This window comes from Tyto alba, unplaced genomic scaffold, assembly GCF_018691265.1.
Source record: "Tyto alba isolate M040663 unplaced genomic scaffold, T.alba_DEE_v4.0 Super-Scaffold_13, whole genome shotgun sequence".
NCBI lineage: Eukaryota > Metazoa > Chordata > Aves > Strigiformes > Tytonidae > Tyto > Tyto alba.
Genome location: NW_024881275.1, coordinates 20054017 through 20068823, shown reverse-complemented (window position 1 = coordinate 20068823; position 14807 = coordinate 20054017). Strand labels below are relative to the sequence as shown.

Below are 14807 nucleotides of genomic sequence, written 5' to 3'. Positions count from 1 at the left end.
TGTTTTCCTAGTTTTGGCAAAAGCCAAGTTCAAATAGTTTTCATATACCACAGGTAGTCTCCAAGCAGTGTATAATTACAAGTCCGCAAGTTAGACATACACTCAAAATACTACTCTTGTATTTAAAAATTAGGTCTCTACAGAAAAAAAAAATAAAACGATCAGTGTCTAAATTATTCAGGATTGTATTCAGTTGTTTATACGGATTTCAAATATATAAAAGACAAATTCTGAATTATCACAGCTGTATTTTTTAATTTATCATTCAGGAGGTGTGATTACTGAAAAGTTTTAAAGGAATCTGTCACAGAGTGATAAACATGTGAACCATGACATTTTTTATCAGAAAACATGGGAGCACTGAATCTTTATCAGATGAGTCTCTTCCCAGTATTTATTGATATGATACACATTTATCATAATTTCAGTGAATTTATTTTTCTGTTGATTGCTACCCTCATCTTCTTGTAGGCCAGTTTTTCACTATTTTAATTGTCATAGTTTCTCAGGAGTAGACAATATGAGAATAACCGACATATTTAAAAATGCCTTAGGATGCTGTGTTATGTATCATAAAGAAACCAAAAGTATCACAGATATCTTTTTCTCTTTCTTTTCTCTCTCTTCCCCTCCTCGTCCCCCCCCCCCACCGCCACCCCCCCCCCCCGCCCCGGCTCTGGTTGGTTTTAGATAGAAAGGACCCAAAATCAAAGATTTAAAAAAAAAAAAAAAAAAACAAAAAAACAAAAAAACAAACAAAATCATACAGAAAATTTTCCTTATACTTGGCAGGACAAAAAGAAAAAAAATCTTCCAACAAGTACCTAGCTGAAATAAGCTTGACTATTATCTTATTAGTACAAATACAAGTGGTGCTATTTCCGTTGCTAAAACTCCATTTGTGTTTCATGCCTATCTGCAGGGATTATGTCTTAGAAAATAAACATCCATGAGAATCTCTTCCTTATGTGTTCATTGCTTTACTGGTATTATGACAACTTGGTTCAGAAATATTTTATAAATTTCTTAAAAGTAGCATGCTATCTTACCGTAATTCTTATGAAAAGACATGTTTTACTAGAAGGATTACTGAAATCACATCAAAACACAACTCAAGTTCCTATTTTGGTTATATTTTCTCCTCAGTTACACTGGTGAAGCCCAACCACCTATTTGAAATATATCATGGTATGTATATATAAAACATTTCTCTTGCATCCCTGCATGCTTTTTAGATACTAGTCAAACCAAGACAAAAACCCACATCTATGCAGCAAGGTTGATTCTTTTCCTTCATTTAATGGTAAAACCAAATAGAAGCACACAGGCTTTGATGTCTGTTTTTATTTAAAAGGTAAATTAGGTCTTTGTTTAACTTCATATGGACATAATCCAAGTGTTGAAAAGCAAAGAGATGCAAGCACTAGGTGTCAGAAAAAAAAAAAAATTATTCCATTCTTTCCACTTTTACAGACTGTCTCATTGACTGACTCATCAATTTTAGGGATCAACGTTTTTTTCAGACAGCTTGGGTCACCCATCTGCTTCATTGTTTCACTGCAAAAATGTATGCAGTTGACTTACTGTAAGGATGACAGAAGAATGAGCAGCAAAGGTGGGTTAGGATGGTTTTCCAAAAAACAGTGCAGGGTTAAGTGTATACTAGGCCACATCAGCACTGGGCATTGAAGAGCATTTGTCTATGGCTGCATCCAGAGACTGGTTCTTAGGCTGATTCCAGCGCAGCCAACTAGCACTTTGGGTATCAAAGCATTTGTCACTATAGTTGATCTGGAGCATGCTGTTCTGCTGGAGATTTTACATACAGATATAGAAATACAGTTTGTTTCAAAATCATAATTCTGAAAGGTAGAGATGCACTTCCATATATATCCATAAAAGGCATCCAACCCCTTCAAGTTCCCGTACAAGTAGAAGCAGTTCATTAACACTCTGCACAATTCGTATTGAGTTGTGCCTGTTTATAAAAATCAAAGTTTGACATTTTAATTTTCCATTGCTTCTGGAATGCTTAACTGCTTTTTTTCATCTCCTTTGTCAAGTACAAAACTGCACCTGCTAGAAACATCAGAAAGATATATTTTTCATCTGTCTTTTAATGAAAGGTGTATCAGTTCTTTTAATTGCTAACAGAGAGTATTAGGGTAAATTACTTTGCCCTCCTGCTTATCGCTGTAGAATTTCAAAGTGATTTCCTCAGACTTAGTATGTCTCTTTTCTAAAAGACATCTAATTTTAATTAAAAAATTTCATAGTGTGGATTACTGACTACTTTTCCAAGTAAGTTGCTCCAGTAGCTATACACCTCACTGTGAAGAATTTTCATCTTATTTCTAGCCTGATTTTATTAACTTAGGCAACAGTACCTTTGGTTTTTACTATATTACTGGGTCCTCTGCTGTTAGAAACCTTATCCCCACTGAGTTAATGAATAAGCTTCCTTCTAAATACTTTGTTAAGTCAAAGCAACTCATATCCTAAAAATTTTATCTTCCAGAAAAGCTTTATGAGTATGAAATAACTTCTTAATTTTTTTTTCCTGATTTTTTAATTTGCATTATCTTTTCTGAAGATTGATTATAAGGAAAGGGCATTTTTCAGTAGGAGCCTCACTAGATCTCAGCACTCTTAGACACTGCTTGTGGTGGGTTGACCCTGGACCTGAACACCAGGTGCATACCAAAGCCACCCTACCACTCCCCTCCTCAGATGGACAGGGAAGAAAAAATATAGGGAAAGGCCCATGGGTTGTGATAATGACAGGGAGAGATCACTCACTCATTACTGTCATGGGCAAAGAGACTTGGGGAAATTAATGCAATTTATTACAAATCAAATCAGAGTAGGGTAATGAGAAATATAAACTAAAACACCTTCTTCCCACCCATCCTTTCTTTCTAGGATTAACTTCACTCCTGATTTTCTCTACCTGCTTCCCCCCCAAGTGTAGAGGGATAAGAAATGGGAGGTTGTGGTCAGTTCATCACACGTTGTTTCTGCTGCTCCTTCCTCCTCATGGGGGAGGACTCCTCACATTTTTCCCCTGCTCCAGTGTGGGGTCCCTCCCATGGGAGACAGCCCACAAAATTCTCCAACATGAGTCCTTCCCACAAGCTGCAGTTCTTAACTGCTCCAGCGTGGGTCCCCCATGGGGACACAAGTCCTGCCAGGAAACCTGCTCCAGCATGAGCTCCTTTCTCCATGGGTTCACAAGTCCTGCCAGGAACCTGCTCCAGCATGGGGAGTCACAGCCTCCTCTGGTCATTCACCTGCTCTGGCATGGGGTCCTCCAAGGGCTGCAGATGGAGATCTGCTCCACTGTTAACCTCCATGGGCTGCAGGGGACAATCTGCCTTACCGTGGTCTTCACCATGATCTGCAGGGGAATCTCTGCTTTGGCACCTGGAGCATCTCCTCCCCTTCCTTCTTCACTGACATTGATGTCTGCAGGGCTGTTTCTCTCACATATTCCCACTCCTCTCTCTGGCTGCAATTGTGCTGTTTTCTTTTTTTTTTTTTTTCCCCCTTTCTTAAATATGTTAGCACAGAAGTGCTACCACCATCACTGATGGGCTCAGCCTGGGCCAGCAGCAGGTCTGTCTTTGAATCTGGCTGCCATTGGCTCTATCGAACACAAAAGAAGTTTCTATCAGCTTCTCACAGAAGCCACCCCTGTATGCCACCCTTCCCTCCTCTTTCCTGTCCCCCTGAGACATTGTCATGCAAATCTAATACACTGCTGTTGTGGTTTGAGCTCAGAAGACAACTGAGCAGCCTTCCAGACACTCACTCCCCCCCTTCCCCAACCCCAGTGCTGAGAAGGAGAAAATAAGCAAAGGCTTGGGATTTGAGATAAGGACAAGTAGGGATGACTCTCACATTATGGTCAGGGGCAAAAGACAGACTCACTAGGGGAAGAAAAAGGGAACATAAATTTATTACAGACACTAACAACACCACCACTTAACAGACAGAGTAGGATAGTGAGAAGCATCACCACATCTTGAAAACACCTCCTCCCACCCTTCTCTTCTTCCCAGGCTCAGCTTTGCTCCCAATAGCTCTACCTCTTCCCCCCAGTGACACAAGGGGCAGGGAATGGGGCATGCAGTCAGGTCTGCCACTTCTTCCATCTTCAGTGGGGGTGAAAATCTGGAACTCCTTCCCCTTGATCCAGTGTGGTCCCCCTCTCACAGAAAACAGTCCTCCATGAACTGACTTCAGTCCCTCCCATGGGCAGCAGTCTTTCTCATCCTGTTCCAGCGTGGAGACCCCTGCATGTTGCAGTCCTCCCAGCACCGAACTACAACAGTGGGGGCTGCATCTTGCCACAGTATCCCAGCCTCCTTCAGGTGCAGCCACCTGAGACAGTGTGGGCCCCCCCACAGACCACAGGTCAGCATTTGCTCCACTGTAGACCTCCATGGGTGGTGGTGGGCATCCCCTGCCATCTCACCACAGAATACAGGGGGGGTCTCTGCTCCAGCACACCTCCCTCCTCCCCCTTCCTCCTCCATTCTACTAACCTCGGTGTTTATGTAGATGTTGCAACTTCTGGTTACAACTCCAACTCCTCCTCCCAGGTCCCTTCTTAAATACATTATCACAGAGGCACAGCTGATTGGCTCAGCCTTGGTACAGAGTTGGGTGCAACTTGGAGCTCTGAGCAACTTTTCAGAAGGGTCTACTGCTGTAGCCCCCTCCTCTGCTACCAAAAACCCCATCACTCACTCAAACCCAGGACAACTGCTTTTGATGTTAAACTTGCTCAGCAGCACAACTAAGTCTCTAGGAATTACTGCTTCAACACACAGCCACTAAAGCAAGCCAGTCTAACTTAGGTGGTCAGGCATGTGCCCTGGTCTGTACTTTACCACGCTAAAACCTAATTCTCTATAGAGTGAATCTTCTTTCATACTCAAGCAGAAGAGCTCTGTGCTAAATACTTTACCTGAAAGGCAGTTTTACAGAGCATGGTTGCCATCCGTAAATGTTTAGTAACTGTCTGCTGTAGTAGCCCCTCAGCATACATTTTTCAGAGAATCATACAATATCTCAAGTTGAAAGGGACCCATAAGGATTCCCTGGTCCTTGCAGGACTACCTAAAACTAAATCAGATGACTAAGAGCATCATCCAGACACTTCATGAACTCTGACAGGCTTGGGGCTGTGACCACTTGCCTGGGGAGCCCGTTTCATGACTGGCCACTCTCTCAGTGAAGAACCTTTTACTAATTTTCCTAGTACTACATATCTTTGCTCCAAAGCCTATACAGTTTTTTGCGTGATAGCTAAAACATTCCTACCCTTATTTTAACCTATTAACTTTGGTATTGTGATGGCTGTAATTTATTAATAACCTTCCCCTAGAAAGATGTGCTCTGAACCAATAAAGATGGTAAAAGTTTCGAGATGTTCACTCACTGGAAGAAGGATCTGTTGATGTAACCCAAGAGTTACACTGCCAGATACCATACTACCACTATATGAAGGCATCACTGTGCGTATTATGAGTCATGTAAGATGGCACCAATGTATCTTTGCACAATCATCTAAAAGACTCTGAAGAGGAACCATTCACATCTGCTGAGAGACATGAGCCAGGGCAACACTTACACTATGCCCACAGAAGCTCAGTTTCTCAGGGCTCTGCGCCAAACTGATCCTCCTTGCACTCTGCCATGTCTTTCAAAGTTCTTAATCACTATTTAACTGCCTCTCCTGTCATCACACATCAAGTAAAAGTGTTGATGTGACTAAATACTTTTAGCAGCATCTAATCAAGTCCCTGTTTTCTAAAGTGTGAGAATTATACAGTCCATCCGTAGGGACATGCATAGGCCAAGGGGAAACGATCAAAGAATCATAGAATGGTTAGGGTTGGAAGGGACCTTTAGAGGTTGTCTAGTCCAATCCCCCCTGCAATGAGGATCTGCAATCTTTAACTATAACAGGTTGCTCAGAGCCCTGTCCAACCTGACTTTTAATGGCAATTTCCAGTAATGGCAATTTACCACCTCTCTGGGCAACCTGTGCCAGTGTTTCACCACCCTCATTGTAAAAAATTTCTTCCCTATATCTAATCTGAATCTACCTTCCTTTAGTTTAAAACCATTACCCCTTGACCTATCACTAGAGGCTGTGCTTCTGTCCCTGTCTTTCTTATAAGCTCCCTTTGAGTATTGAAAGGCCACAATAAGGTCTCTCTGGAGCCTTCTCTTCTCCAGGCTAAACAAACTCAACTCTTTCAACCTTTCCTCATAGGAGAGGTGTTACACCCCTCTGATAATTTCTGTGGCCCTCCTCTGGACCTGCTCCAACAGTTCCATGCCTTTCTTGGACTCCAAAACTGGATGCAGTACTCCAGGTGTGGTCTCACCAGAGTGGATTAAAGGGGCAGAATCACCTCCCTTGATCTGCTGGCTACACTTCTCCTGATGCTTTCTGCTGTTGGCTTCAGTTGGCTTTCTGGGCTGCAAGTACACACTGCTGGCTCATATACAGTTTTTCATCCACTTGTACCCCCAAGCCCTCCTCTGTAGGGCTGCTCTCAATCCCTTCATCTCCCAGTCTGTATGGATACCAGAGTATGCCCCAAGCCACATGCAGGACCTTTCACTTGGACTTCTTGAACCTCATGGTCCCACTTCTCGAGTTTGTCCAGGTCTCTCTGGTTGGCATTCTCACCCTCAGGCATGTCAACTGCACCAGTCAGCTTGGTATTGTCTGCAAATGTGCTGAAGGTGTACTTGATTCCACTGTCTATGTCACTGATGAAGATATGGAGCAATACTCTTCCCAATACAGACCCCTGAGGGACATCACTCATCACTGATCTCCATCCAGACATGGAGCCGTTGACTGTTACTCACTGGATGCAACCATCTGGTCAATTCCTCATCCACTGAATAGTCCATCCATCAAATTCACACCTCCCTAATTTAGAGAGAAAGATGTTGTGGGGGACCACATCAAAGGCCTTACAGAAGTCCAGATTGATGATGTCCATAGTTCTTTCCTTGTCCACTGACGTAGTCACTCCATCATAGAAGGTCACTAGGTTGCTCAGGCAGGACTTGTCCTTGGTGAAGCCATGCTGGCTGTCTCAAATCATCTCTGTGCCCTCTATGTGCCTTACCATAGCTTCCAGGAGAATCCGTTCTATGATCTCCTCAGGCACAGAGATGAGGCTGACAGGTCAGTAGATCCCAGGTGTGATGAACAGAACTTGGGGACGGTTGTCTTGAACAGCCAAGACAGTTCAAGTCTCCTGAAAAAAAAAGACGTCCACCACTCAGAGGAGAGGATAGACATGATGTAGTTTTCTCTGCTTCCTGCTGGTGTTGCTCGTACTGTCTGCTCTGTGTTGGATACAGAGCGCAGAGTGCCCTGATAAATCAGTGCTCTTTCTCCTACTTGGACTCTGATTGGCTTGGATGAGTGGGAAAATCCTGACAGAAAACCCTGACAGACACTGCTCCTTCTCCTATTTGGACACTGATTGGCTCAGACAAGTGGTGCATTAAGAAATTGAGAAAATAAAGGCAGACCCTAGCCTACGTCCTTTTGCTGCATAGGACTGGACCACCACCAGACACAAGGAAGACCATCGGAATGACACAGACTTTGATTGGTGTCTATACTCTTACCCCGTCTTCAACTCTTACCTTTTTCCAACTTTCTTCTCTTCCTTTCCTCTTTCCCCAACTTTATGGGGAAAATCTAATTGTTATTGCTGGGTGGGAGCGTGATTTCCATTGTTTCTGGGGCAAATAAAGCATTTGGTCTGGCACTTGACCAGTACTGATTGGACTTTATTCCTGTGGGATTCTTAGAAACCATTCACAGAGGGGATGGCAGCCATTGTGGCTGTAACTTTAAAATGTGACACCAGGGTCTTCTTTTCTACTCTTTTTTAAAAATGCGTGCAATGTTTCCCTTTTTCCAGTCACTGGGGACTTCATCTGACTGCGATGAATTTCCAAGTATCACGGAGAGTGGCTTGGCAACTACATCAGTCAATTCCCTCAGGACTTGGATGCATCTCATTGGGTCCCACGGACTTACATATGTTCAGGTTCCTCAGGTGGCCTCAAACCTGATCTTCTCTGACAGTGGGAGGGACTTTGCTCTCCCAGTCCCTACCCTGAGGTCCATCCACTCAAGAAGTGTGGGAGGAGACACTGCCAGTGAAGACTGAGGCAAAAAGAGTTGCTGAGTACCTCAGACTTCTCTGTTTTTACCACTTAGCCAGTCATGTTCATCAGGGAGTATAAGGAACCAAAGGAGTTAATGCCTCAAACATTCACTGGCACAGAAAATTTTGACAAGTTGTGGCCTTTGTGATTAGTCTAAGAAATGCTGCCCAAGGAAGCACAGAGTGTATCGAAGGGTGCATGGTTCCACTCTCTTGCAGTTGTATTGACAAATTCCTTAGATAAGCCTCAAAGGGTGGAGACTTTGAGTAAAACCATATGTTCGGGTGAATACTTTAATTTATGACTGTACCCTTGAAGAAAGGCTAAAAAGATTGATAACAGAAAGGCTGGATACTTGCCCGAGAAGTGAAAACTGAGGAAAAAGGTGATATGGGGGAACATGACCACCGATTTAATTGGACAAGGGGTTGATGTACCTCCCCCCCCCCCCCTCCCCCCTCAATGCACATGCAGAACCCATGCTCCACCTTTTCCTCGTTTCTCATGGAAATGGGTTCATGGAATACCTGTCTCTGTCTAGTACGCAAACCAGCTGATAAGATGAACTTAAATGGTGACAGAAAACTTTGCTGGGTGTGCACCCACCACCCAAGATTACCAGACCTGAGGCAATGTTGGAACCTGGGGTGGTGATCTGGATTCTTTGACTCTCTTTCTCTCCTTTACTTTTATTTCCTTTATTTTCTTACAGATTTATCAAGAGCCCACATTTCTTACTATCCTTTTCCAAGTTTAAGTTGGTTTTACCACGAGTAAAACATTTTAACTGGTTGTTTGGTTTCGGGAGGGGATCAAAGAACCTTTACAACTCCCTGGGCTCCCAGTCCGGGTCAGAGGTGTACACTTTCTTTGCCCTTCCTTTTCTGGCTGACATACCTATACAAGCTCTTATTCTTTGCATCCCTTGCAAAGTTAAGAGCTCCAGCTGTGCCTTGGCCTTCCTGACCCATCCCTACACAACCTGGCAATGTCCCTATACTTTTCCCAGGATACCTGCCCCTGCTTCCACTGTTTGTGCATTTCCTTCTTGCTCTTCAGATTCGCCAGCAGGTCTTGACTCATCCATGTCGGTCTCCTGCCTTCCTCTTCTTATTTCTTACACACGGGGATCGAGAACTTTTGCACTCTATGGAAAGAGACCATAAAGAACTACCAGCTCTGTTCTGCTTCCTTGTCCCTGAAGGTAGTTTACCGGGGGGTCCTGTTGACTGACTCCTTGAACAGCTGGAAGCTTGCTTTCCTAAAATTCAGGGTCCTGACTTTATTCTTCTCTTGATCCATACTCCTCAGGACTGCAAACTCCACCAGTGCATGATCACTGCAACGCAGGCTGCCTCCAATCTTGATTAGCTCATTTGCATTGGTGACCAGTAGGTCCAGTAACACATGTCCTCTGGCAGGTCTGTCTACTACCTGGCTTAAGAAGCTATCCTCAATGCACTCCAGGAGTTTCCTGGATTGCCTACAGCTCACCATGCTACTTTCCCAGTAGATGTCGGGTTGGTTGAAGTCCCCCAGCAGGATGAAAGCCTGTGAGCTTGATGTCTCCTGTAAATGGAGTAAGGCGGCTTCATCAATAGGCTTCTCTTGATTGGGCAGCCTGTAGCAAACACCAACCATAAAGACCCCTTTGTTGTCTCAGTCTCTAATTCTTTCAACCTGCCAATGGCTATTCTTCAGAGACAGCTCTTCACAATCTATGCAATTCTTGACATAGAAAGCAACCCCTATGTCCCTCTTTCCTTGCCTGTCCCTTCTGAACAGCTTATAGATATTGACAGCCACAGTCCAGTCATGGGATTCTTCCCACCAAGCACTTCAGCTGGGCTGTTGGCTGTGTCACCTTTTTAGAGGAATGCATCTTAATTCCTTTGAGGTGTTTCACCAGTGTTCCCTACTTGCTCCTATTCCTTCAGAAGCCTCTTGCTCAACTCCATAAGACTTCAAGCGTGCTCCAGTGTATCTAACAAGTCACAGAGTAACAGCCTGAGAGCCCTTGCTAGCACCCCGGCCCTCTAACCTTGGCTTGGCATCCCATGGGTTGCCATGGGCAAGCCTGATACTATCTTCCTTCCCCTTCCAAGTCTACTTTAAAGGTCTGTCAGACAGCCCTGTTAGCTCAGGAGCAAAGATGCTCTTCCCCCTTTGTGAAAGATGAATCCCATCTGATGCCAGTAGGCCTGGTGTTGTGTAGACCACTCCATTACCAAAACACCCAAAATTCTAGTGGTGACACCAGCTACAGAGCCATGTATTGATAGACTGGGCCTGTTTTTTCCAAAATCACTGCCCACAACCAAAAGGACAGAGGAAAAGCTCTGAAGTAGGCCTACTGAAAGACCAGGGTTAATAATGGACTCCTGAGAAGTCTTGTTCTTTCTTTGAGAAGCTTGGTTATGTCCAAGCTGAGACATGAAAACAGCAGATAGGATCCATCAGTGCCTGGGGTGCTCTTCCATGACCTGCCACTTCAGCTGGGGAAGAACGGGCAGTGGGTAGCACCTAGTGCACCTGGCAATGGCAACCTGACACAGACACCCATAAACACAGACTAATTCAACTGAAATGCCAGAAGGCCTGCACACCTGCACCAGACCAAAGCTGTAGAGCTGCAAAGCTGCCTGGTAGAGGCACATCAGCTATAAACGATCTCAGAACAAGTCAAGCAAGCAACACCTACTCCAATGGAAAACCCAGAAAAGTCAAGATGTACCATCCACTTTCAAATCCTCCATCTGGTTCTGTTGCACAGGGTTGACTCCAGTATATATGACTACCTTTATCATCTATCTTGCAGTAAAACATAAATCTTTGTATTTTTAACACATAGCTGTTGCAACGCTAAAATAAAATCTGTATTTTGGCCAATTGGTATAATGTTTTCATGTTGATTTTCACTTTTTCTTCCCACTTTTGACACCTACTCAGCAGCATTCATCAATATTTGCCCTCCAAACCAGTTGATTTTGCCTCAATACAAATGAAAACTGAACTATAAAATCACTGTATACATAGCTAAATGTGAGAAGTCTGTAATTTATCACTTTGGTATCCCTTCATTCTTTTAGGTCCCTCTAAGCTAAAAAATGTATTTTATTGGAGGACTGCACATTATACAGTCTGTCCAGTTTTAATACTTACTTGTTACTAAGTCAGCTAGTATAAAATCAGCTTGATGGTGTCAGGTGTTTCCTGAATCTAGACTAGTAAATTCTCTAGAGGCAGAGACTGTCATTACCCATTTCTATCAGGAGTATTACACACTTAGAGGTTAAAACTTCGACAAGTAGAAATCTTGCTGAATGAAACAAACTCAGTATTTTTTTCCCTGTATTTTAAAATAGCAGAGTTAGGATATTTCAAATAGCTGATTCCTGGTTTCCATTCAAGGGAAAATTTAAGCATGGTTAAGCCCTATCAATGAATACATTTTATGAGATATCTGTTGATTATGTATTTAGATATTTGGAGTATGCAAAGCTTACTTTCCTACATTTTACTGCTTGGCACGAGTCACACATTGAATATTACAGCTCTTTGGAAACAGACGAAAAGACATAAGTATTTGATTTCCAATACAAAAAGAAAATTGCAAATCCAAATTTGTACACAACATCCATTGGGGAAATAAGGGATGACATTAGAGCAGAAAGCAATCCTATGCTCTACTAAACAAACACACAAGACAGTTGTTACATTTGCAGCACTCATTCTGTAGTATTTTCTTGTCCATGACATATGCTGTCTGAAAGACTTAGCTGGACAAAGCTAGGATTATTTGTATTGGTAGGGAATTATAGTATTTTGATAGAAGTTTTATTTCACTTCAGAACAACAAAGAGTTATTAAAAAAATAATGAAAACAAATACACCATTAAAATTTTGTCAGCAAAGAAGTGGTTTATTTCAGTCTTTTGATAGATTTACTGCTATGATCTACATAAACCCAACTTCTGAACTACCAATACTCTGGTTGAAGGTTGAGAGCCCCAGGGAACCTCAAGTCTTTTAGTCTTCACGCTAAAATCATAGTCTAGAAGGCCAGGCCAGTTGTGAAAAGAAACTATGTAGGTTTCTGATGGAAAGCTTTTGGTGTTGCTCAAAGAGATAATAAAAAATGCCTAGTTTCTTCTCTCTTCCAATAACGAAGCATGAAGGATGGTGTCTGAATCTTACTTCTGAATCTTCAGGATGAAAAGCACTGACCATAATGCTGTGAATATTTTAATCTGTGATAGACAGATTTCAATCTGTGAAATACAACGCCTTTAGTTAGTGACAACCACAGAGACCTTAGTTTCAATCATCTAATTAAAAGTAAACTCAGTGATAGCATGGGGAATCACACTGGCTGTCTGGTATCCATCAATGCATGCAAAGGCAAGGAAGGTAAATAGTTTTTTCTCTTGTTCTGTTCGTAGCACTGACTGTTGATGACTGGCATGTTTCCAGTTAAAAGTGAACCAAAAGGATCTGAATATCCTTTATAAGCATTTCTATTGTCACATCTAAGAAGTTTTAGTAATATTGATCCACATTAAATAAAGCTAAACAATTAGAGGCAAACTTTATCCCATTTTTACACCACTGTGCATTTGTGGAAAAAGAAAGGGAAGAGTAGAGAAGAAGATAATGAAGTGTACAAAAAGCCAAACCTTCCACCTACGCAAATACTGTATTATTCTGCTAGTATTAAACCCTGGGCTGAACAAATTGTGTGGTTTGTGGTTTCTGTAGTGCACTGAGGTTGCTACACTAACCTGCACACCTCTCTGTCTATAAAAGGGTCACTGAGATATAATGTCCCCTATATCTGATTTAGTATCAAGTCTAGAAATGCAGCAGTGCTAGGAACCGAGTCCCTCCAGGAAAAAGTTTGTCACTGCCTCCCAGTGCTCCTCCTGGGCAGTGAGACTATGCATCACACCTTTCATGCTGTATGTAAAGAACAAGTCCCAGAGATATTAAAGTCTAACTCACTGGAATCTCCTTTTAAATTTATCATTTTTCTGTCCCAGAGGACAGGGTTTAAACCACTTAACCACATTTTTCTTTATTTACTATATATTATTATGAATTCTCATGTTTTCTGTACTTTCATTTATGGGTTCTACATTCACTTGACAATTAATAACAAAAGTCCCCTCTACTGCTAATTATAAAAGTCCTATTGAATGCCACTTATCATTCTGTATTATTTCTCTAGCTTCAATTCTAGCACAGGAACTTACTTTTAGTGAGGGTATCACCCTTATTTTGCAGTTATATCCCAAATAGCAAAAGTTACTTTTATTTCTTTATTTAGTCAGTGCGCTAAAAAGAGAGAAGCATTTCAAATACATTCCTGTCCAGGTAATATAGTACAAGCTAAGGCATCAGCAGATTTATTTATGAACATTCTTCAAAATCTCTGTATTGTATAACTCATGGAGTGAATGGAGGCAGCTTTCAGATACAGATGAGTTTTGCTGTTTCCAGCAAGGACAAAATGGCCTGGCTCCATTATTTCTGATTCTGCCTGTGCTATACCCGCTGCTCCCACTGTGCTAGACTAAATTCACAAGCATATGCATGTCACATGCTTTAAATAAGTAAAAAGCCCAAGCCTCTCTTTCTTACAGTTACAGAAAGGCCCATACTGTCATATAATTCAAATAAAAGAAGGAAAGCAAGCCAAAAAAAAAAAAAATCACTTTATCTATTCCTTTTTTGGTACTGATTCAACTGCACTGGTTCAACAACGCAGTATGAGGAAGCTGGTCCGCACAGATATGGATAAACTCAGAAGTTCTTTCCAGTCCATTTCCTTTATACGTTTCATCAGTACAGAGAGATGTATTGCTGTTCAATGTGAAAGAAGCACATTTTCATCTGTAACAATTACTATGTAGCAGTGCCTTTCCTCATACATGTCTTCTTATACCCTATTGAGAAATGACTGGTCTATGGTTTTCTCATAAGAGTAAATACATGACCTTGAGAGAATCAGTGAGGTTTTCCTTTTGCTTTGTCTTACCTTCATTGAATCACTACTTCCTATTATGAAATATTTGCAAATCTAACATTCACAGAAGTAGATGTTATTGTGCAATCTTTTTTATAAAAAAGGAAGAAACTAGAACATACATAGAAACAGCTTTTTATGGAGTACCAGAAGGATTCTGCAACCAATGCTTTTGCAGTGGGTGTGAGGAAAGTATACTGGCTTTGTTTCAAAAGTCAGCTTCCACTGGTGTTGGCTGTAGTTCATCTTAATGACTGCTAAACACAATGTTTTGTTTCACATGGGTCTGAAGCCCAAAATTAACATTATAAAGTTGAACCATATAATCATGTTGAAATTGTGAAACTGAAGGAAAACAGTCTTCCATTAAAATTACAGTATGTTAGTGGCTCCTTGGTGACAAAAGATAATATAATTTGTACCTCCAGTACACAATTATCACTATGTTTGCAAAAAATGAAACCCAAAATATTCTGTAAGCATTAGAGATTTATACAAAAAGATGTTATCATTATGTTCTGTTTTTCACATGTTAATTTATCCAGGAAGGAGACTGACATCC

General features: G+C 41.8%; 1 protein-coding gene across 6 annotated transcripts in view; it reads right to left on the bottom strand.

Moving 5' to 3' along the window:
* Positions 1-14807, bottom strand: part of PRR16 (proline rich 16) — a 170164-nt gene that overhangs the window by 43012 nt on the left and 112345 nt on the right. For 2 of the 6 annotated variants that reach the window (XM_042787986.1, XM_032993737.1), the window contains exon 3: positions 12138-12491. The exons of 3 other annotated variants lie outside the window; for them this stretch is intronic. The gene's annotated coding sequence lies outside the window, so the exon portion shown is untranslated. Of the gene's footprint in view, positions 1-6574; positions 7293-12137; positions 12492-14807 lie in introns of those variants that run through there. One more of the 6 variants, XM_042787990.1, reaches the window with a different exon arrangement.